The sequence below is a fragment of the Nicotiana attenuata genome, unplaced genomic scaffold (assembly GCF_001879085.1).
Source record: "Nicotiana attenuata strain UT unplaced genomic scaffold, NIATTr2, whole genome shotgun sequence".
Classification (NCBI taxonomy): Eukaryota; Viridiplantae; Streptophyta; class Magnoliopsida; order Solanales; family Solanaceae; genus Nicotiana; species Nicotiana attenuata.
Genome location: NW_017672227.1, coordinates 91,679 through 117,224, shown reverse-complemented (window position 1 = coordinate 117,224; position 25,546 = coordinate 91,679).

The window sequence follows — 25,546 nt, the reverse complement described above, 5'->3', positions numbered from 1 at the left end:
ATACCGCGTTCATCCTTTTCCCATCTATAAGAGCTAGCTGCTCATAACGACTCTTCACCCATTCTGTATCGTCGAGCTCAGCTTCCTGTATGATCCTTAAGGAAGGAATTTCTACTTCGGCGGGAATGACGGCTTCTATACCATAAACCAGCATATAGGGGGTTGCCCCAGTGGATGTGCGGACTGTGGTATGATACCCCAACAAAGCAAATGACAACTTCTCGTGCCACTGCTTATGCTTCTCTATCATTTTCCTCAATATCTTCTTGATATTCTTGTTGGCGGCTTCTACGGCTCCATTCATCTGAGGCTTGTAGGCTGTGGAATTCTTCTGTCTGATATTGAAAGTTTCACACATAGCTTTCATCAAGTCACTGTTGAGATTGGAGCCATTATCGGTAATGATTGACTCTGGAATCCCGAATCGACAAATGATGTGGTCGCGGACAAAGTCTGCCACGACTTTCTTGGTTACTGCTCTGTAAGATGCTGCTTCAACCCATTTGGTGAAATAGTCGATTGCTACTAAGATAAACCTGTGCCCGTTGGAAGCGGCAGGCTCGATTGGTCCAATAACATTCATTCCCCAAGAGGCGAACGGCCATGGTGAGCTTGTTGCGTTAAGCTCATTTGGAGGTACGTTTATCATGTCTGCATGTATTTGACAGCGGTGGCATTTCCGGACATACTGGATGCAGTCTGTTTCCATAGTCATCCCAAAGTAACCAGCCCGGAGTATCTTCTTTGCTAAGACAAAACCGTTCATATGTGGACCACAGGTCCCAGCATGAATTTCCTCTAGCAGTTTGGATGCTTCCTTTGAGTCAACACACCTTAGTAGTCCCAAATCAGGAGTCCTCCTATACAGGATTCCTCCGCTGTAAAAGAAGTTGTTGGATAATCTCCGCAGTGTGCGTTTCTGAGTGGGATTTGCAAGTTCTGGGTACTCGCCTTTTGCAGAATATTCCTTGATATCATGAAACCAAGGCTTTCCGTCTGCTTCTTCTTCGACATGGGCACAATAAGCTGGCTGATCATGGATCTTTACTGGAATGGGATCAATGAAATTCTTGTCTGGATGCTGTATCATGGATGACAAGGTGGCCAATGCATCAGCGAATTCATTCTGGACTCTGGGAACGTGTTGGAATTCTGGCTTTGTGAACCTCTTTCTCAATCCCTGTACGTGATGCAAATACGGGAGTATCTTGGAGTTCTTGGTTGCCCATTCTTCTCGCACCTGATGTATGAGTAGGTCCGAATCCCCAATCACTAGCAACTCTTGAATGTTCATGTCAATGGCCATTTTGAGCCCTAGGATGCAAGCTTCATATTCGGCCATGTTGTTGGTGCACGGGAACCTGAGCTTGGCAGACACCGGATAATGCTGACCTATTTCTGATACTAGGACTGCTCCTATGCCAACTCCTCTGAAGTTTGCTGCTCCATCGAAAAACATTCTCCAACCATCATAGGATTCTGCAATGTCTTCTCCTATGAATGATACCTCTTCGTCAGGAAAATATGTTTTCAGGGGTTCGTTTTCTCCATCTATGGGATTTTTAGCAAGGTGATCTGCTAGTGCCTGTCCCTTGATTGCCTTCTGAGTTATGTAGACAATGTCAAATTCACTTAACAGGATTTGCCACTTGGCTAGCTTTCCAGTGGGCATAGGCTTCTGGAAGATGTACTTCAAATGATCCATCCTTGATATGAGATATGTAGTATAGGCACAGAAGTAATGCCTCAGCTTCTGGGCTACCCAAGTCAAAGCACAGCAAGTGCGTTCCAAAAGAGAATACCGGGCTTCGTAGGGAGTGAACTTCTTGCTGAGATAGTAAATGGCCTGTTCCTTTCTCCCTGTTTCATCATGCTGTCCCAAAACGCAACCGAAGGCTCCATCTAGTACTGCGATGTAGAGTAATAGGGGTCTACCTGGCTCTGGCAGGACCAAGACTGGTGGTGTTGACAAGTATTCCTTGATTCTGTCGAAGGCCTTCTGGCAATCATCGGTCTATTTGGTAGCGACGGCCTTTTTCAACATCTTGAAGATTGGCTCACAGATAACTGTAGACTGTGCTATGAATCGGCTGATATAGTTAAGTCTTCCCAAGAAACTCATCACGTCCTTCTTATTCTTTGGCGATGGAAGTTCCTGAATGGCCTTGACCTTTGATGGATCCAATTCTATTCCCTGGTGGCTCACAATAAACCCAAGCAACTTTCCGGCGGGAACCCCAAATGCACACTTTGCGGGATTCAATTTCAGGTTGTACCTTCGCAATCTGTTGAAGAACTTCCTCAAATCTTCAATATGATCGATGGACTTCTTGGACTTAATGATGACATCATCCATATATACCTTAATTTCTTTATGTATCATATCGTGAAAAATGGTAGTCATGGCCCTCATGTAGGTGGCCCCTGCATTCTTTAGGCCGAACGGCATCATTTTGTAACAATACATTCCCCACGGCATATTGAAAGCCGTTTTCTCAGCACCTTCCTCATCCATCCAGATCTGATGATAACCGGCGAAGCAATCAACGAATGACTGTCAATCGTGCTTGGCGCAATTGTCGATCAGGATGTGTATATTTGGCAAGGGGAAGTCATCTTTTGGACTGGCCCGGTTGACGGTAGTCGACACAGACTCTTACCTTCCGTCCCTTTTTAGTATTGTACAATGTTGGCTAACCATGTCGGGTATTCTACTACCCTGAGAACCTTAGCTTTGACTTGCTTAGTGACTTTTTCCTTGATTTTCAAACTCATGTCAGGCTTGAACTTCCTGAGCTTCTGCTTTACCGACGGACATGTCGGGTCGGTTGGCAATTTATGGGCCACAATAGATGTACTTAGACCAGTCGTGTTATCATATGACCAGGCGAATATGTCCTCACATTCCCTTAGAAATTCTGTGTATTCCTTCTTCTCTGACGGCGATAAGTGAACGCTGATTCGCGTTTCCTTGACATTCTCTGCATCTCCCAGGTTAACAATTTCTGTCTCGTCCAGGTTGGACTTAGGTTGATTTTCAAAGTTCTCAACTTCTTTAACAATCTCCTCTGCTATGTCATCCTCTTCTGAGTCAATGTCTGTTTGTTGCGTCATCTCATTTCATGTCACAGTCATTGGTTCATCAAGATAAGTAATAGTAATGTTGTATAAGTAAAGTAATGAGAGAAAAATAATAATGGGTGTCGATTCATAAGAAAAAACCGAAATTTGATAAATTTCATAATTGTTTCGAACATTGAAGATCTATTTGCGGAAACGAAAAAATTCGAAAGAAAATCATCTAGTAAATAAACAGTGCATGATGCTTGNAGCGCACCGGTCATCATATCCATATCAACCCTTCCCACCCCGTTAAGGTATTAAAGCGCGGATTGGTCTCGATCGCTATGCATGCTATTACCCGTCCCATTCCATCAGTACCGGAGGAATTTAGGACTACTATTCCTAAAGGGGAGGGATATTAGGCTGATTTTGGTTTCAAAAGGTAAAAATCTAAGGCGACATACAAAACAAATAATACTGCATGTTAAGGGAAACATGTAAACAAGTAAAGGCTCATGGATACCTCCTCAAACAAACACATAAATAGCATGACTTGCACATACATTTAAGGTCCGATTAAAAATACTAAAGATGAAGGGAGTTCAATTGTTGAAGCAGACCAGCTTAATACATAACTCAGATAAGAAGTCTGAATCAGGCCTGCCTGCTGGTTGTAGCCATTTCAAAAGACGGATTCAATTTCATTGTTATTACCCTAAGGCTTGCCTAAGTGTTTGGGTGAGCTTTTTAGGAACATAGTATCTACTTACTGATTTAGAAGTGTGGCAAAGCAGAACAACTTTTAAACGAATGGTTTGAGACCCTATAGGCATGCTTGCTAGACCTCGTTAAATAAGGAAATTAGATTATTTAAAACTGATTCAGAATAAGCTGATTTTAAAACGGACTAGTTTCAGATTCTGCAAGCGATGGTATCTACTATTGCTGATTTTAAACCCTATAGACATGATATTTAACATTGAATGTGAATAGAAACGAACCAGATTTTTTTTTGCTTACTTTGGGAATCCCTATAGGCATGATTTCTACGAAGGGGTACTGATTTTAATGATATCTGATTTTAACCATTTAGATCCTAATAACATGGTTTCTAAAATGCAGAATTAAACATGTATAATCTAAAACAACATATCCTATAGACATGATTTCTATTATGGCCATTTTAGTTCCTATGGGCATGATTTCTACGAAGGGGTATTGATTTTAATGATATCTGATTTTAACCATTTAGATCCTAGTAACATGGTATCTAAAATGCAGAATTAAACATGTATAATCTAAAACAACAGATCCAATAGACATGATTTCTACCCTCGAGCATGCATAATTCCCAACCCTTTTCAGTAGCCAACCCTAGTGTTTATTACAGAAATTATTACAGACCCAGTAATGAATTACATCATAAAAGTACAAAGAAAGGTTACAACCAGAGGAAGCCTGATTCTTGACTTCCTCTCTGAGTTATGGAATAAACCACCTCAAATGCCATTGATCCAAAGCCTTTCTCAGACTTGAGTGTGTCAAAGTTCCCTAAGGGTCTCAAGAGGACCCCGGGCAGTGCTCACACCCAAGTTACATAACCAGAATAGAGATGAGTGCAGTGTGGAAATGCCAGCCCTTATGTGTCCAAGTTCAGAAGGAGCTCATGGGTCCCAAGGCAAGGCTCACATAAAGGGGGCAGACCTTAAGTTCTAAGAAGATAGTGAAAGTGCAGGAACAGAGTTTAAAAAAATTGAGGGAATAAAGGAGAGGGGAAAGGGTGATAGGGAGACAGCCATTAGCATTTCACAAAGTTAATGACTCTATACAAAGGGGTCAGGGGTTGGGAATCCATTGCAAGGAGCCCATGTACTTAGGCATGGGTTAGCTTTGGGCATGCACAGCAATGGGAAGTGCTGACATGCCTGTAAACCAATCAGAATACACAACATCTAGAGGAAACATGGAGGTTATGTTCCCAGGGGATCAGGTTTGGGTCATGCACAGCAATGTCCAATGATGTCATGCCCCAAACCAACCACAAGTATTAAACACATTGGGGTAGGGGTTTAGGATCCACAAGTCATGATACATTAACAGAAAAAGGGGAAATTACAGCATGCTTAATAATGGTACTGGGTTAAATACAAACAGCAGACAAACAAAGATGCGAGAGACAGTAAATAAGCATGTTGTTGTTGGTGCAGAAGCTTAATTAGAACATACCAGTAAAATGCAGATGCAGAGAAAAAATAAGCAAGTTTTCCACAGCCTAGCCTTGGCTTTCAGCCGGCTAGGTAAGGCAGCAATACAAGTAGTAACAGAGAAAAGAGAGAGATTTAGTGGAGTGTGTGACTGGACTCAAGTGTTTTATGCCTTGTGTTCGTTTTTTGAAAGAAAGAAGTATAAGGTATTTATAGCTTTCTGAAAACGAGTAAAAGAGAAGTAATATGCTACAAATATGGAAACAATCACAATTCAGAATCAATTATACAAGTGATTGCCTTTAATTAAGGGATCGCTTGCTTAACGGGCAGTGACGGGTTCAAAATAAGGAAAGAAATCAATTTGTGAGCAGGCTGATAGTTGCCATAAAAGAAGTAGTAGAACATTAAGTAAGCAATCGAGTCTATGTACAGAAATACACTAATTTTGGAAAGAATTCAGTAAGGCAAGACAGGAAAAGAAATCAATTAACCTTAACAGGCGAGTGAAATCAGAATTTCACAAAGAAAAAGTTTGAAATCAGTCACAAAATTGAAGGTCAATCAAAGAAGGAAACTCAGCACATAAATAGAGTGCACAAACACTAGACATGCGAGGCCAAACTATTGACAAAAAGAAACAACATGAAATAATAGCACAAAGTTAGCAGACAGCAAACATTCGAAGCATGATAGTCATGTAGGTCAGGTCACATTGAATCAGTAGGGAAGAAACATAGAATATCAACGCATGCGAAGATCTCACAGTAGCAGGTGAAGGAAACCCCCTTTGAAAATCTAGGGTTTCGAGCATAATCGAGTTTTAGAGAAGATAGAAATCCAGAATCAGAAGAATCACACAAAGGAATAAGAGATTTCGAAATATAGAACTTCAAATCGAGTCATGTACTTAAACAAACGGTCTCAGACCCAAAGCCATAGGGTTTTCAACAATAGTAGAGTTTTAAAAGAGGATAAACAAGCGAATCAGACAAAACTCAAACAAACAAGCATTCGTCTAATAAAAAGTCAAAGGAAATTAGGGATTTTAACATGCAAACCCAGGTAGAAGAACGATATAAGCAAACATAGCAAAATATGTCCAGAAAATCAGAGAAAAGTTTCGAAATAACTTAACAAGAAAACCCTAATCGAAAAAGATGAAGAGTTTTGAAAGCAGAGTTTTAAAAGAAACTTCGAGAAAAATGCTTAGAAGTTCAAAGCAAACATAGATCTGAAGCAGATCTGAAAGAAATCAAAAGAACCTTAGAGATTAGGGCTTCAGAAGAACCCCAAATGATGAGAAAGGCCTTGAAAACCATCGATCTAAGCAGGAGAGTCAAAAGTCTGACTCGAATAGCCATGGCTGGCCGGAGAAAGGTCAGAGACGACCGGAGAACAGTCATCGATCAAAGACTGGACAAAACCCCTTCAGGATCTGGTCATGAGACCACAGAAACGAACACGTAGAAGCCATGGGAGGATGATACAGGTCTCCGATGACCATGGAAGGCCATGGATTAGGGTGGCGGCGGCTAGGGTTTGATGGGGTTGTAGAGAGAATTTTGGGAGAGGAGGGGTTTCAGAGGCGGCGGATTATGAAGAATGAAAAGGGTTTGGGGGTCTTTGGGTTTAATTAGGAAAGGATTAATGGGAGTCGTTGATCTAAACGATCAACGGCTGGGATTAAATGGGAGTCCGGGTGGGTCATTTAAATGGGTTGTGGGTCAGTTTGAATGGGAATTGGGTCAGGGTATTTGGGATTCAAATTGGGGTACAATTTGCGCTATAATCGAAATAAAATAGGGCTAACATTTAAATAGCCAATTTTCCTATTTTGATTTATAAAAAATAATAAAATAATTTCTGTAAATAAATTAAAGGTGCTAATATGATTTATAGTACATAACTATCAAATTAAAAATATTGGACTCGATTTTTTATAGATATAAACGCAATTAAACCTAAAAGAGGCCATATTGCAATTATATGCAATTAGCTTTAAAATTACTAAATAAATTTGTAAAAAAATGCAAAAAATATCCTAGCCATATTTTAGTATAAATATGAGAATCCAATAAATGAATCACCAAAAATGATAATTTTTGAAATGTTATTGGATTTTTTTATGAATAAAAATAGGGGAATAAATTGGTTTTAAAATCTTTAAAAAATAAGGAAAAATGATAAAATATTTGGACACACTTATATATGCATATGTATGCTATTTTGAAAGTATTTTGCATATTGAAAATATATAGGGAAAAACTGGGTATCAACAGGTGGCATCCCCAACAGGTCTGCAGGAAATACCTCTAGAAACTCACGAACAACCGGTACGGAATCCATGGAAGGAACCTCCGCACTGGAATCACAAACATAAGCCATATAATCCAAACACCCTTCTCGACCATATGCCGAGCCTCATATAAGAAATAACCCTACTGGTAGAATGACCAGTAGCCCCTCTCCACTCCGATCGAGGCAACCCCGGCAAGGGTAAGGTCACGGTCTTGGCGTGACAGTCCAATATAGCATGATAAGGTGACAACCAATCCATCCCCAAAATGACATCAAAGTCAACCATATCAAGAAGTAGGAGATCTACGCTAGTCTCAAGACCCCCAATAATAACCACACACGAGCGATAGACACGATCTACAACTATAGAATCACCCACCGGTGTGGACACATATACAGGAGCACTCAAAGAATCACGAGGCACAACCAAGTATGTAGCAAAATAAGATGATACATATGAGTATGTAGACCCTGGATCAAATAGAACTTAAGCATCTCTACTGCAAACTGAAACAGTACCTGTGATAACAACATCGAATGACTCAGCCTCAGGCCTGGCTGGGAAAGCATAACATCGGTGCTGGGCCCCAGCACTCTGAACTACATCCTTGGGACGACCTCCTACTGGCTGGCCTGCACCTCTAGCGGCCTGACCTCCACCTCTAATACCTCGATCTCCACCTCTAGCTGCCTACCCCTATTTGACTTAGCGGGCGGTGGAACACCCGGTGCAGGAATCATGGCACGAGAACCCTGATGCTGAGAACTACTCGATGCTCAAGGGCAAAATCTAGCAATGTGCCTCGGATCGCCACAAGTATAACAAGATCTCGGCTAGTGAGACTGCTGACCCTGAAACTAACCCTGACGGCCTAGGTAACTAACCTGAAAACTTTGGAGCGGAAGTGCACTAATAGGAGGTGGTGGTGCACTATAAGGTAGTTGATCCGAATACTACATATGAGAGCCACGGCCACCTGAAGCACCGTGAGAAGCCTGGAGTGCTGAGCGAAACGGCCTGGGAGGATGGCCTCTACCGAAAGAATCCCTGCCTCCAGACTAAGCACCACTAAACCTACCAGAATGACGATGTCTCTTGTCAGACCCCTGACCACTCCCTTGAGCTAACACCATCTCAACTCGCCTGGCCACATTAGCCGCATCCTGAAAAGAAATCTCGCTTCATGCCTCCTTAGCCATCTGCAATCTGATAGGCTGAGAGAATCCCTAAATAAACCTCCTCTCTCTCTCTCTCTCTCTCTCTCTCTCTCTCTCTCTCTCTCTCTCTCGGTGGGGAGTATAAGAAGAGCATGACGGGCCAAATCAAAAAACCTAGTCTCGTATTGAGTGACGGTCATAGAACCATGCTAAAGATGCTCGAACCGCCTGCGATAGTCCTCTCTCTGAGTGATAGGAAGGAACTTCTCGAGAAATAGCTGAGAGACTGTTCCCAAGTCAAGGCAGGCGAACCAGCCGGTGTAGTCAACACAAAATCATTCCACCATCTCATGGCGAACCCTATCATCTAGAATACAGCAATGTCGACCCCATTGGTCTCTACTATCCCCATGTTCCACAACACCTCATGGCAGCGTTCAAGATAATCCTGGGGGTCCTCAGAAGCTGGCCCACTGAAATGAACCGGGAAAATCTTGGTGAACTTGTCCAACCTCAACAAAGCATCAAAAGACATAGCTGGCCCAGCACCGGTCTGAGCTGCAACAACCGGCTGAGCTGCTGGAGTCTTAAACTGAGAAGCCATCTGCTCCGGAGTGTGGGTAGCGGGAGTCTGGGCTCCTCCCCCAGCCTGAGAGACGGCTGGTGCTACAGGAAATGTGCCAGTCTGAGCTACGCTCTCCATAAGGCCTACTAGACGGACCAAAGGATCCTGAAGTATCGGGGTAGCGATGAACCCCTCTGGAACCTGAGCTGGCCCTGCCGGAACGATCTGAGCCGAAACCTCATCATCGAACTCCACCTGAGGCTCCACTACAAGTGCTGCTGCTCGAGCTCTAGGCTGAGCCCTACCCCTGCCTCGGCCTCTGGCACGGCCCCGGCCTCGTCCTCTGCCCCTCGTATGAGCTGCCGCTGGGGGCTCGGGGTGGTGATCAGCTGATGAAGCAATACGTGTTCTCGCCATCTGCGAAACAACAAGAGTAGAGAGTTCAATTAGCATTGAGAAATCAAATCGCACGACAGAGAAGAATAGATGTGAAGTTGTTCCTAAACTCTGTAGCCTCTAGGGGATAAGCACAGACGTCTCCGTACCGATCCCTCAGACTCTACCTAGCTTGTTCGTGAATTGTGAGACCTAGGCAACCTAGTGCTCTGTTACCAACTTGTCACGACCCGAATTTCCACCAACGGGATCGTGATGGCGCCTAACCTTTAGAATGCTAGGCAAGCCAACAGATAAGATCTAACACGCTAATCACTAACCAAAACAATAATTAACAATAATTTAACTAAAAACAAGATAAGGAGTGCAGAAATTTTATAACAATCTAAACACTAATACACGACTACCCAAAGATCTGGTGTCACAATCCACGAACTACTAAGAGTTTCTACAAATACTGATTTAAAGAAAATACATCTGTTCTCGAAATGAAAGAAAACAGGGAAACTAAGATAAATGGAAGGGGACTCCAGGGTTTGCGAATGTCGGCAGATCTACCTTGGGTCTCCTGATGGACTGAAGGCAGCAATCCACTCTGGTCAACGAGGTCCGGTATCGAAATCTGCACAGAAAGTGCTGAGTGCAGTATCAGTACAACCGACCCAATGTACTGGTAAGTGCCGAGCCTAACCTCGGCAAAGTAGTGACGAGGCTAGGACACGACAATAACATGAACATGTGCAGTTAAATCATATACTAGAAAACAACAACAAACGGAAGTTAAATAGGTAATAACGGGAACGGGAAAACATGCTGAGGGGATTGCAAAAATAAGAATCACAACAGTAGAGAATTTAAACAGCTAGTACACCTTGAACCAGTAACAACAAGTAAATACAGTAAAGGAAAATGCACGGCATCACCCTTCGTTCTTTTACTCTCAACCTCACCTTATAAATCAGATAAGAATGGCACGGCATCACCCTTCGTGCTTTTACTCTTGTCCTTACCATAGAAACAATAAAAACGGCATGGCATCACCCTTCGTGCATTAATTCTCTCATAACATGGCACGACATCACCCTTCGTGCATTATCATTATCAGAATACGGTACGGCATCACCCTTCGTGCATTAACACTAACTCACAATATCTTGCACGGCATCACCCTTCGTGCTTTACACTCTTCCTCACCCAAACAACAGAAACAACAACAACCCAGCAAGGGAATTATCAATAACCAACCTCGTTTCAACATTTAACTTCACAATATAAATCTCAACTTGAGTCAATACTCAACCAATATCCAATACCAGCAAAACATAATAAGCCTTGTTTAACATAAAGAATAACCGGTTTAAGTATGAACAGTACGTATAAAGAAATACAACAGTCACAAGTATAAGACTCACTCGCATGCTATGACTCGACAACAACGTATTAGAAACTCATCACCTCACCTATACGTCGTACTCAACAACTAATCACATAACAAATAAGGCAACAATACCTAATACCTCAAGCTAAGGTTAGCCACATCACTTACCTCGATTCCACGGCCGAACTCAAGCCGCAATCACCGTTTTTCCCTTAGGTCGAGTTTTTATGAAAGAGTTATGAGCTTTTAAAAGAATCCCGATTATGGTTCTGTTTTTAAAAGACTGGACAGGTCTTCTTCGCATTCGCGAGAGACCTGTCGCGTTCGCGATGCATTGCGGCTTGGAACCGCGTTCGTGAAGAGCAACTCAATGATTTCCCCACCCCACCTCCAATACACTACGCGTTAGCGAAGAGCTAACCCCCCAGTGTTACGCGTTCGCGACCGAAGCCTCGCGTTCGCGTAGAAGAAATCCCTCCCCGGCCTAGCTTGCACTTCGTGTTCGCGAGAGTTGCTTCGCGAACGCGAAGCACAAAGTATCAACATATCAGAAGTAGCAGCACAACAGATTTTCTAAGTTTAAAAAATCCCGTAGCCTATCCGAAACTCACCCGAGCAACACAGCAGATTTTCAAGAAAGTTCATAAGTTCTATTTTCTCAACAAAAGGTCCGAATCCCGTCAAAATCAGTCCCGTTTCTCACCAAATTTCACAGATAAGGTATAAGTATCATAACGTACCTGTACCGGGATCCGGAACCACAATAGGGACCCGTTATCAACAAAATCAATTATTAAACAAATTCTTAAAACCTTTATATTTTCAATTTACCAATTTTCTTCAAAAAATTATTTCTCGGGTTAGGGACCTCGGAATTCGATTACGGCCATACACCCAAGTCCCATATTTTTCTACGGACCCTCCGGGACCGTCAAATCACGGGTGCGGGTCCTTTTAATGAAAATATTGGCCGAAGTCAACTAAAATCAACTTTTATAGGCAAAACTCAATATTTTTCTCAAATTTTCACATAAAGGTTTTCCGGAAACGCGCCCGGACTGTGCACGCAAATCGAGGAGAAAGAAAATGAGGTTTTGAAGGCCTCGGAACCCCGAGTTAGGTTCTAAAACACGAGATGACCTTTGGGGTCATCACAGTTAGTTCTAGAAAACCAGACTAAAATTAATGGTGTTGTCAATTTAAATTTTTTCCTAAAAAGAACCAACTCAAATTTTCTCCACACAAATATTTTCTTAAAAAAGAAATTCAAGCATATAATTTTTTTCCTCAAAATAAATTTCTTGAAATTAAAATAAAACGTAAGTCATACAAAATATTAGATTCTTCTTTTTTGTTTTAGAACAGTGTGAAGACGAGAGGAAGATTCCAAAGTAGACTGGGCACAATTAGAGATGTGCTAAAGCTCTAGGAATATTTTAATATATCCTTTTCGGCTTTTATTCAATATTAATATATGTACGGTAATAGTGCAATCAAAGTGTCCAACTTTGATTTCCCCCATAGAGCCATATAGTGACTGGATTTGACCTACAGTTCACTAACTTATGGAAGAAGATTTCCGTTTAAAAAAAAAAAAAAACTGAAAAAATTATAGAAAAGAAAATATAAATGGATGAAGGGATAAATCCCAATAATAATTACTCGTCTTCTTCCTTTTGTATATTACTAGGAAGAACATAACCAAAAGACACTTCCATATGCTTCGAAATGAGAATGAATACATAATTCTTCTCTCTCTAAAATTTTATGACTCTTTTCATTTTTAAATATTTCAAAAATTTGACAAATATTACTCTACTAATATTTATAAAACTTTAACAACGATAAAAAAAAAATTGACTATATTTTAGAATTATAAACTTTGATGTATGTTTTCTGTGTTAAAATAAATTTAACTATCAATTTAATATTTTTCCCATTACGATAACTAGTATTTACAAAAGTTAAATTATCTCTTAAATTATGTATATTCAGTCAAACACTGTTATATATTAGATTGGACGAAGGAAGTGCTTTTCATCTCTTTGGAAGAAATTATAAAATAAAAAGAACAAATTTAAATACCACAAATTGAGCAAAATACATCATCAAACTAAAATAAAGTAAAAATAAAAGACATCATCGTTTCTAGCAAATTTACATATTTGTCAGTTGTCGCCACCAAAGATTGTAGTGAAGTGATAAGTATCTCTTCATCCTTAAATCAAGATCTCTTGATTTTCTTGTCCGAATCCAGTTAATTAGTCAAGCCCCTACAGCCGATAGCGAACAACAAATATAACACAAACATAGAGACGGATCCAAGATTTGAGGCTTATGGATTCCTACCGTAATTTTAGTTTAATATGAAATAATAACCGGGTTCACAGTTAAATATTTACAAATATTTAATGAATTTCTTAATATAAATACCGAGTCTACGCAAAAGTTACTGCGTTCCCGAAAATCCGTACTGTATACTCTAGGTCTGCCCCTGCACAAACATAACATATTTGTCAACCCTCATTAAACACTAGCAAACCATAGATTATATACAAAAAAGAAATGTGAATCTATCTTATCGTCAATGACATTTGGTGAGCTAAGATAAGCTCCTTATGGCGATTAATTGTAATCACAAAGAAATTGAAGATCAAGAGAGTTGGTGGACGTTTGACACTCAAAGAAAAAGGAATTTTGAAGCTTCCATAATGGGCCCACAGAAAATCGTGGGCTTTGTAGTTACACGGATTCTAGAAGCCCACCTACTCATGATTAAAACTTCCAAACCAAGGCTGATGTAAAGAGTAAGAATAAAAACTTACTCGCATTTTTTTTTTTAAGAATTAATCTAAATAGTCGCCTATCCAATTACTTAAATTAAAAATAATTGGTAGAGGTATAATATATGCAGAATTTATGTATTATATATATATAATTATGTCTAATCTATATATATGGCTAGAAAAAGTAAACAATGAATATGGCCGGCTATTTTTTTTTTGGACAGAAAATCGATAAATATGTGTCTTTTATATTTGCATTTATCATTTATTCATATTTACATGTTGAGTATTTTTACTTTAACTTTTTCCTGCTAAGGTTAAATTGTTGTGCTTAGAGATGAGGAGTATTTCTCTTTAGTTAGTTATGACTTAATGTCATCAAGTTAATGACAAACTTTTTTGCATGACAAGACAGTTTGAGTGCATGCATTTTTGTATTATTTAGCAACTTATTCAAGCCACTCATTTTGCCTTTTTTTAACAACCTCAAACGTAAATGAGATGATGGCGTTTTCAATTTTCTTTTTTCTTAAATCAAATTTTGCAGGCCTTTTTGAGCATCTTTATGTAGATCCCTATATCTTACATTTTCTCGTGATTTAGAGCCCGTTTGGACATAAAAAAAGATTTCCTTTTTTCTGAAATCAGCGTTTGTTCATAAAATTTTTAATTTTCACTTTAAAATGTATTTTGAAATTTTTCGAAAATTTAAAAAACTCCAAAAAGCAGTTTTCCAAAATGCAAAACTTCAAAAACAACCCAAACTGAAATTTATGTCCAAACACAACTCCAAATTTCAAATACCATTTTCACTTGACACTTTTTTTCACCATTTTTTGGAATTTTACAATTCTTATGTCCAAACGTCTACTTAGTATCTAAGATTATTCTTTTTCTTTGTCTCGTGTTATGTACATGAATATATGCAAGGGCGGAGCTACAGTAGTGGGTGCGGGTTCACTCAATGACTTTTCTTGAGATTTTATATTTGTATTGAAAAATTTACTGCTTCTATATAAATATATCACGCCGAACCTAATAGCAAAAGTGATTTGGGTTCAATGGTAAGGGATTTGGGTTCACAGGGAAGACATGCGGGTTCGATTACCTTGAAAGCAGTGTTTTTTTTTTGTTATGCTTTCAATATTATCTATATATAATTAAAAGCAGGGGATAAAAGCCTCTCATGAAGCCAAATGGCAAAATCCTATCACGACACATGGCACATTAAGATATTGCTCCTACATATTAGGAAGTACACTTAGGAAGTACAATTTTACTTTGAATAGGATTGTAGATAGAGGTTATTTAGTGAAATTTTTTTGAAATATTGCTTCCAATACCGTTCATATCAGAACCGCTAAACCTTCTTCTCGAATTTCTTAATTTAAAATATTTTAAAATCATTAAATGAACGTGGGTTGGGAAACAAACCATTCAAACTTCCCTTCATATATCTGAATTTATATTTATTTAATTATTATTAAAGGAACGTGTGGGAAAACGTTTTACTCCACAAAATTAGGTTAACAAATTTTACCTTCAATTAACCGTAAATTGTCTCTGCAAATTCACGATATGCTGAACTGTCTAACCCACAAATATAATGTATATTTGCTATAAATTAAAGAGATCTTTCATGAAAAAGTTAAAATGTTATGACTATATGATCATTACTAGATGGAAACACAAACATATAGTATAGGTTGGTCTGCCCCTGCCCCACATTTTATGAAATCTTCCCCTCCCGTTTTACAGACAATATATTCCAATTTTCTTAAGCATTTAGTCCATGCTAATGTATGGATGTCATACTTTATATCTTCACCTCTCAGATGACATATTGGTTGACAATTTTAATTTTTGTAATATAATGTATGCAAATTATATATTATTAGTTTTGATTTGCACATATACGCTCTCTCTATACGTCACGATCTAAAGTTTAATCATTTTATTAAACAGGAAGGTCCCTGTTGGATTGTCGCAAGTGTAGAAAATTTAGAACTTGGAAAAGGATGGTCGTATGTCAGTTGCAAGAAGTGTCAAAAGAAGGTGGATAAAGTAGGAAACATTTTTCAATGCCCAAACCCCAAATGTAAAAATGAAGATTACTCAGCAGTTATTAGGTAAAAGCAGCAACTCTATTTCCTTAATCCATAAAAAATGTACATTTATATCTCAAATGTTTCCTGTGCAATTAGGTACAAGCTTCAGGTTAGGGTAATGGATACTACTGGATCTGTTTTCCTATTGCTTTGGGACCGCGAAGCCATGTTTCTCATAGGCAAATCCGCAAAGAATTGAAGGAAGTATTTCTTGAGGTATATCAACTAATTATATTCATACTTCTTTTTTTAAAAATTCTAACGCAAATTTTCATTCTAGAATACCGGAGGTGTTGATAGGTTTCCGTATCCAGTAGAGCTGAACAATGTTCTCCAAAGAAAACTCATGTTTAAGGTTATTGTCAAGAGCGAGAACATTCAACTGCAAAAGGAAGTTTATAGTGTTGTTAAGCTTACGGATGAGGAGCAATTGATAAAGAAATATAGTCCTGATACACCTACAAATGACTTAACTGTATGTCATATTTGCTCACAAACTTCATAACATATTTAAAATGCAAATTTCTTATAAATTGCATAATTTGAATGCTTTTTCTAAACTCATTTATTTATTGTTTTGTGATAGGACCCTGACTTCAATAATAATCAAGTCTTTGATGGAGAGAAGGAATGCGAGGTAAATACATCGATCACTTTTAATTGTTCCTTTAAGATGACACATACTTATATATCTAGAATGATATGTTTCCGAATAAATTTACAGATCTGGAGATTTTTTAATAACTTTAAAAGTTGTGAATGTTCACTTTTTCTATTCTATAGGAAGCTGCAAAACTCATTATTAATATTTTTTTTTACATTATTGACTCATCTAAATAAAAAAATTTCAAGGTATAAATTAATAAAGCTATAGAAACTGTAATTTCACTACTTATTTTCACAAATTTTTGTATTTTATATATGCAGGATTCTACTGAAGAGAACGAGTTAATCGATATTGCAAATACACCTGCCAAGATAAGTTTAACTAATGTCGCAACAGTGGTTGAAGAAGATCCGAATACACAGTTGTCAGGAAATAAAATCAAAAGACCATTTAAGAAGAAGAAAACAGCATAAGGTGTTTGCAAATGTAACACTTGGAGAAAGCAAGAACTGTCTGATTAGTCTTATTAGTAGTTTTATTAGTTATGAACAATGTATTTTAATCAGGATGGCACCTTTATGCTGTTTAACTTTTCTGTTTTAGTTAGTTTACAAATTTTATACTTATGGACGACATATTTCAAGCATTTCATGTTTCTTTCTGGTAGTAAAGTCTGTCTATTAAACTGCGTTTATTGTTTTTTGATGTACCTTAATATTTCATCTCATTTTAGCATGTCAACCTATAAATAGTATTGAATCAAAATGCTCCTGATCATCCTACTTCCAAAAACAGGTTCAGCAACAATCCAGTAATGAAAGCTTAAGTATAAAATAGTACCCTCACAGTAATCCTTCTCAAAGTCTTTCCGTAATTTCTGTTAACGGTATGGTCTGGTATTTTAAGTTTGGTTTCGATTTTGTGCGATACGGTAAGTCGGTAACTACGGTTTGTTAGACTTTTGACTTACATACAGTAGAGAATTGTGTCAACGTCATCCTGTTAAACAAATTGAGAAGGTGGCATACAAATAAGATTTGCAGCACACATTCTCTTCCACTTACAGTTGATAACACATTGTAACATTGAAAATAGAGTAGCCATTTAATATGCTAGAAGTATTGGAACAATTTGGAAGATGCACAAGTATGGTCTTATAAAAAGAGAAGTGGAAAAATGTATACCACGGAAAAGACCAAATGAAAAAAAGTTAATGCGACACAAAGATAGTAATTGCTAACCTCTTCATGAAAATAAAAAGTCCGGAACTTCAACTCATTAACCTGAGAAACTTCATTTCAAGAAACAAAAGAAGTGGTGTTACTAATGAGAAGATATTCTGTCTCAATAGCTAGAACTGTAGTGTAACGACCCGACTGGTTGTTTTGCATTTCCAAACCCCGTTCCCTTAAATAATACTTTCCGCACTTGCTTTAGCTAATTTATGACTTGCGGGGACGGGTGGTTCGGAAGTTAGAAGAGTTTTGAGCAAGAATAAGCCTAGTTGTTTCTTTAAGTTTCTTTAAAAAGGCCAAGTTTCACTTCGGTCAACATTTTGGGGAAACGGACCCGGAATCATGATTTGGCAATTTCTGAGGGTCCGCGGGAAAATATTGGACCTGGGCATAAGCCCGGAATCGAATTCCGACAGGTGAGCATCATGAAGACGCTCAGGATTTCATCGACAGGTGCAGGGACAGACTGCACGCTATGAGGATATTAGAGTCGCATGGAGTCGACTTCACTACTTTTCAGCTTGAGGGCAGGGCCCGTAGATGGTGGCAGTCCTATGTTCTTGGTAGGCCCGCCGGTTTTCCTCCCATCACTTGGGGTCAGTTCGTACAGTTCGAGGTATTCCATTCATCCCGGTGCCACGAAGATGTATCGTGACTTGAGACAGCACTACTGGTGGCGGAGGATGAAGAAGGACATAGTGGAGTATGTTGCTAGATGTTTGAATTGCCAGCAGGTCAAATATGAGCACCAGAGGCCAGGTGGCCTACTTCAGCAGATGCCCATTCCGGAATGGAAGTGGGAGCGCATTACCATGGATTTCGTGGTTGGGTTGCCGCGGACTCAGCGGAAGGTTGATTCGGTGTGGGTTATTGTGGATAGATTGACCAAGTCCGCCCACTTCATTCCAGTGGCAACTACTTATACGGCGGAGAGATATGCCCATATTTACATTCGGGAGATAGTGAGGTTGCACGGTGTGCCGGTCTCCATCATATCAGACAGAGGCCCTCAGTTCACTTCCCATTTTTGGAGAGCTGTTCAGAGTGAGTTGGGGACCCGCGTGGAGCTTAGCACGGCATTCCATCCTCAGACCGACGGGCAGTCGGAGCGGACAGTTCAGATTTTAGAGGATATGCTTAGAGCATGTGTGATTGACTTTGGAGGGCAGTGGGATCAGTTCTTACCCTTGGCGGAGTTTGCATATAATAACAACTATCAGTCCAGCATAGAGATGGCCCCGTATGAGGCATTATATGGTCGGCGTTGTCGTTCTCCTATCGGGTGGTTTGAGCCTGGTGAGGCTAAGTTGCTTGGTACAGATTTGGTTCAGGATGCCTTGGATAAGGTAAAGTTGATTCAGGAGAGGCTCCGCACAGCTCAGTCCAGGCAGAAGAGTTACGCGGATCAGAAGGCGCGCGATGTATCATTTAGGGTTGGCGAGAAGGTTCTCTTGAAGGTTTCGCCCATGAAGGGCATTATGAGGTTCGGAAAGAAGGGCAAGTTGAGCCCAAGGTTTATTGGCCCTTCGAGGTATTGAGGCGAGTTGGAGAGGTTGCCTATGANCTCATTTCTCTTCATTTCTCACTACACACTTGGGCGATTTTGGGGGTTTCAAAGAGAGAGTTTCCACATATCATTGCAGGGTAAGTAATTCCCACCCACTTTTAGTTCAAATACATAAACATTAGGTAGATTTAACACTAAAATTAGGTAAGAATCAAGAGATTAGAGTTAGACCTAGGGTTTAGTCAAAACAAAGATTTAATCCTATAATTTACCATGAAATGAACTAGAAACCACATATTTGTGATCCTTAGGTGATAGAGAACAACTTCTTTCGAAAAATATTGGAATCTGGGTATGTGGGCCCAGGGTCGGAGATTAGGAAAAACTTGTATTTATGGTTAGGAAATTGCTTAAACAATTAGAATTTAACCTTGTAAGCTCTTATTGACTAGTTCTTGCTTATTTTAATTAGTTGGTGCTCGTTTGGCTACGAATTGAGGGTTTGGGCCTATTCTTGATATCGGAAGTGCACTTCGGAGCGAGGTGAGTCTCCTTTCTAACCTCGTAAGAGGGAATTGTCCCCTTAGGATTAATGTTTGAGTGTTTGTTGCTAAATGCGGGGACTACGCACGCGTTAGGTGACGAGAGCCCGTGCGTAGCTACTACTATGATAAATGTCCGGGTAGCTTAGGGCCTACAACATGCCTATTAAATATATCTCTTATGTTAAATCGTTGTTATGAACACCTAGCGTGTACTAGAGACTTAAAAGGGGATAGGAGCATACCTGTATAGTTAATTAAGTTTAATTTGGTAGTCTTGACCATTTATGTGCCATGTGTGTGAACTTGATATTTCATCCTTATTTGTGGATCGGGCCGATTGCCTCGGTATGAATAGATGCATCTATAGGTGCGTCGTCGACCCTCGGCAAGTGCACAGTTTATTTCTGTTGGATCGGGCCGTCGCCTCGGTATTATGTGCGCATGTTAATTGTGGAAAAGCCTATACATGCTTTATTTTGCCATTATCTCATATGATAAATTATAAACTTGATGCTGTAAAGTTCTTGACTTATACCACTTGCCATAAACTGTTGATACTTGTAAATTCCATGATTTGAATACATCATACTTATATACATATATATTAATTGACCTCAGTAAGTATCGAGTCGACCTCTCGTCTCTACTTCTTCGAGATTACACGGGATACTTACTGGGTACATATTGTTTATGTACTCATGCTACACTTCTGTACTTAAATGTACAGGATTTGAGGCAGGTGGATCCGGGCATCACTCTGGTCCATATCAGTGAGCGCATCTGGGACTTCTACGGTGAGCTGCACTCCCTTCTTGCCGATCCGCAGCCGAAGAAGTCTTCCTTGTATTTTTTTGTGTTGTTGTTTCTGTCTATCCTAATTCAGACAGTAGGATAGGGTATTATTCATTTTGTGTATATTCTACTAGTTGCCTGTAGCTTGTGATACCAGGTTCTGGCACACACAGTAGTAGACGTTATTTTGGGTTGTATAACTGTCTTTACATTTTATTGATCTTTACTGGTTTATGACTTTAATTGGGGGAAAAATCTATTATAATGGTTTTTGGTAAGGGTAACATGAGAATTTATTATACGTTCCGCGTTGGCTGGCCTGACAAATGGTGTCGGGCGCCATCATGACCTATTATGGAAAATGGGTCGTGACAACATGGTATCAGAGCACTAGGTTCACGTAGGTCTCACAAGTTACGGGCAAGCCTAATAGAGTCTTGTAGATCGGTACGGAGACGTCTGTATTTATCTTCGAGGGGCTATAGGGTGTTAGGAAAGACTACTCTTTATTCATTTTCCATCGTGCAGTGGTCAGTATACTAAGTTTCCTCTTCTATTCTCTCACAGATGGTGAGGACTCGTGCCGCCGACGTTCCGGACCCGGGAGGAGCTGCTCCCCCCGTTGCCAGAGGTCGAGGTAGAGGCCGGGGGAGGGCACCGGCTCGCGGTAGGGGACGAGGGCGTCCTAGAGCTATTCTAGATGCACCACCAGCAGACCCTGCGAGGGATCCCACTACTAAGGAGCGAGGCGAGGCGCCCGCAGCTGTGCCTACTCCGGCGGATTTCATGACTGCGCCGGGATTTCAGGAGGTCATGGGCCGTATGCTCCGGTTCATGGACACCATGACTCAGGCTGGTTTATTTCCAGCAGACCCAGCTGCTTCGCAGGCAGGAGGGAGAGCACAGACCCCTACTGCTCAGGCTCCAGGTCATACAGCCGCGGTATATCAGACTCCGGGTGCACTACCCGCAGAGGGGGTTCAGCAAGTTGCTGCAGAGGTACCCCAGCCTAGGCCAGCTGTGGAGTTCGATCCGCAGAAGTTACTAGACAGATGGACCAGACTTCACCCTCCAGTCTTCGGAGGTGAGCGTCATGAGGACGCTCAGGATTTCATCGACAGGTGCAGGGACAGACTGCACGCTATGAGGATATTGGAGTCGCATGGAGTCGACTTCACTACTTTTCAGCTTGAGGGCAGGGCCCGTAGATGGCGGCAGTCCTATGTTCTTGGTAGGCCCGCTGGTTCTCCTCCCATCACTTGGGGTCAGTTCGTACAGTTGTTCCTGGACAGATATATTCCGCCCTTTGAAAGGGAAGAGCTGCGGTATTAGTTTGAGCACCTTGAGCAGGGTCAGATGTCTGTGACCGACTACGAGGCGAGGTTTTCTGAGTTATCTCGCCATGCACTTATGATACTCGCTACAGATGCAGAGAGAGTGCGGAGGTTTGTCGCCGGATTGCAGCCCAGTATTCGATCGAGTATGGCCCGAGAGGTGGAGATGGGTATAGAGTACCAGCTTGTGGTCGAGATTGCTCGCCGGATTGAGGGATATCATCAGAGGGGTAGGGAGCAGATACAGCAGGACAAGAGAGCTAGATTCTTTGGAGAGTTCAGAGGTGCCCTAGCTAGGGGCAGAGGTCAGTATGGGAGGGGTCAGCCCAGTAGGCCCCCATCTTCAGCACCACCACCTCCCGCCCGGGGTGCTCCAGCACGCCCCTATTTCAGTGCCATGCCAGAGAGTTCCTACCACCCGCCAGCTATTCAGGGTTCTTCCAGTGGGTATTCAGGTCCTCAGAGTTCTTCTGGTCCCTACTTCAGTGCTATGCCGGAGACTTCATATCGCCCACCGGCTATCCAAGCTCCTCCCACGGGGTCTACGAGTCATCAGGGACAGTCATCAGGGCAGCAGGCTGCTGCACCACGTTATTTTGAGTGCGGTGACCCAGGCCACATGAGGAGATACTGCCCCAGGCTTAGGGGCAAGGCAGTACAGTAGGAGCAGCAGCCCATAACTCTAGCACCAGCAGCCCAGCCACCTAGAGGTGGAGGGCAGAGTGGTAGAGGCCGATCCAGAGGTGGAGGCCAGACAGGGAGAGGTCAGCCAGCTACTCCTCAGTCAGGTGGAGGCCAGACAGCCGGTGCTCTAGCTAGATTTTATGCCCTTCCAGCCAGGCCGGATGCATTGGCCTCAGATGCCGTCATCACAGGTATTATCTCCGTCAGCGGTAGAGATGCATCGATATTATTTGATCCAGGGTCCACTTATTCTTATGTATCATCTATGTTTGCTCGTTTCCTGGCTATTTCTCCTGAGCCTTTGGGTGCTCCTGTTCATGTGTCCACTCCTGTGGGTGATTCTGTGGTTGTGAACCGGGTCTTGTGTGGTTACTTTCTGTAGTCTTGAGACTAGAGCAGATCTCCTGCTGCTCAATATGATCGATTTTGAGGTTATTCTGGGCATGGATTGGTTATCTCCATATCACGCCATTCTAGATTGCCATGCCAAGACTGTTTCTCTAGCGATGCCAGGGTTGCCGAGATTAGAGTGGAAGGGTTCCACAGTTGATACGCCTAGCAGGGTCATTTCTTTCCTGAAGGCTCAGCGCATGGTGGAGAAGGGATGTTTGGCTTATCTAGCTTATGTGCGAGACACCACCGCAGAGTCTCCGACGATTGATTCAGTGCCAGTAGTCTGAGAGTTCGTCGATGTTTTTTCTTCTGATCTTCCTGGCATGCCTCCGGACCGTGATATTGATTTCTGTATTGATTTGGCTCCAGGCACTCAGCCTATATCTATCCCGTCGTACCGTATGGCTCCTAAGGAGATGAAGGAGCAGTTGGAGGAGTTGTTAGCTAAAGGGTTTGTTAGGCCCAGTGTATCGCCTTGGGGTGCATCAGTGCTATTTGTGAAGAAGAAGGATGGGACTAAGCGGATGTGCATTGATTACCGCCAGTTGAACAAAGTCACCATAAAAAACAAGTATCCATTACCCCGTATTGATGATTTGTTGGACCAGTTGTAGGGTGCTAGGGTGTTCCCTAAGATCGACCTGAGGTCAGGGTATCATCAGTTGAAGATTCGGGATTCAGATGTTCCGAAGACCACATTCAGGACTAGATATGGCCACTATGAGTTTCTGGTGATGTCCTTTGGCTTGACTAATGCTCCAGCGGCATTTATGGATCTGATGAACAAGGTGTTCAGGCCTTATATTGATTCTTTTGTCATCGTCTTCATTGACGACATCCTGATATACTCACGTAGCCTGGGGGAGCACGAGCAGCATTTGAGAGTAGTGCTTCAGACCTTGCGAGAGCAGCAGCTTTATGCTAAGTTCTCCAAGTGTGAGTTTTGGCTGGAGTCAGTAGCATTCTTGGGGCATGTAGTGTCAGGGGAGGGTATTAAGGTGGATCCCAAGAAGATTGAGGCAGTTCAGAGTTGGCCACGTCCTACTTCAGTGACCGAGATCAGGAGCTTCTTGGGGTTAGCAGGCTATTACCAGCGATTTGTGCAGGGCTTTTCATCTATTGCATCACCTCTGACCAGATTGACCCAAAAGGGGGCCCCGTTCTGTTGGTCCGATGATTGTGAGGAGAGCTTCCAGAAGCTCAAGACGGCCTTGACTACGGCACCAGTTCTTGTATTGCCTTCCGGCTCAGGGATGTATACAGTGTATTGCGACGCTTCTCGCGTTGGCTTGGGATGTGTATTGATGCAGGAGGGGCGAGTTATTGCATATGCTTCACGTCAGCTGAAGGTTCATGAGAGAAATTACCTTGTGCACGATCTAGAGTTGGCGGCGATTATTCATGCTCTTAAGATATGGAGGCATTATTTATATGGAGTGTCATGTGAGGTTTATACAGACCATCGCAGCTTGCAGCATTTGTTCAAGCAGAGGGATCTTAATTTGAGGCAGCGCAGGTGCCTTGAGTTACTAAAGGATTATGACATTACCATTCTTTATCACCCAGGCAAGGCAAATGTGGTCGCGGATGCCTTGAGTAGGAAGGCAGAGAGTATGGGTAGCTTGGCATTCATTCCTGCTGAGATGAGACCATTAGCTTTGGACATTCAGTCTTTAGCTAACAGACTCGTGAGATTAGACATTTCAGAGCCCAGCCGAGTTCTAGCATGTGTGGTTGCTCAATTTTCGTTATTGGGGCAGATTAAGGCCCGCCAGTTCGATGATCCACATTTGGCGGCCCTCAGAGAGACGGTACTTCAGGGAGGTGCCAAGGAGATTTCTATTGGTGAGGATGGTGTGTTACGGCTTCAGGGTCGTGTATGTGTTCCTAATGTTGATGGCTTGAGAGAGAGGATTCTAGAGGAGGCCCACAGTTCGAGATATTCCATTCATCCGGGTGCCACGAAGATGTATCGTGACTTGAGACAGCACTACTGGTGGCGGAGGATGAAGAAGGACATAGTGGAGTATGTTGCTAGATGTTTGAATTGCCAGCAGGTCAAATATGAGCACTAGAGGCCAGGTGGCCTACTTCAGCAGATGCCCATTCCGGAATGGAAGTGGGAGCGCATTACCATGGATTTCGTGGTTGGGTTGCCGCGGACTTAGCGGAAGGTTGATTCGGTGTGGGTTATTGTGGATAGATTGACCAAGTCCGCCCACTTCATTCCAGTGGCAACTACTTATACGGCGGAGAGATATGCCCAGATTTACATTCGGGAGATAGTGAGGTTGCACGGTGTGCCGGTCTCCATCATATCAGACAGAGGCCCTCAGTTCACTTCCCATTTCTGGAGAGCTGTTCAGAGTGAGTTGGGGAGCCGCGTGGAGCTTAGCACATCATTCCATCCTCAGACCGACGGGCAGTCGGAGCTGACAGTTCAGATTTTAGAGGATATGCTTAGAGCATGTGTGATTGACTTTGGAGGGC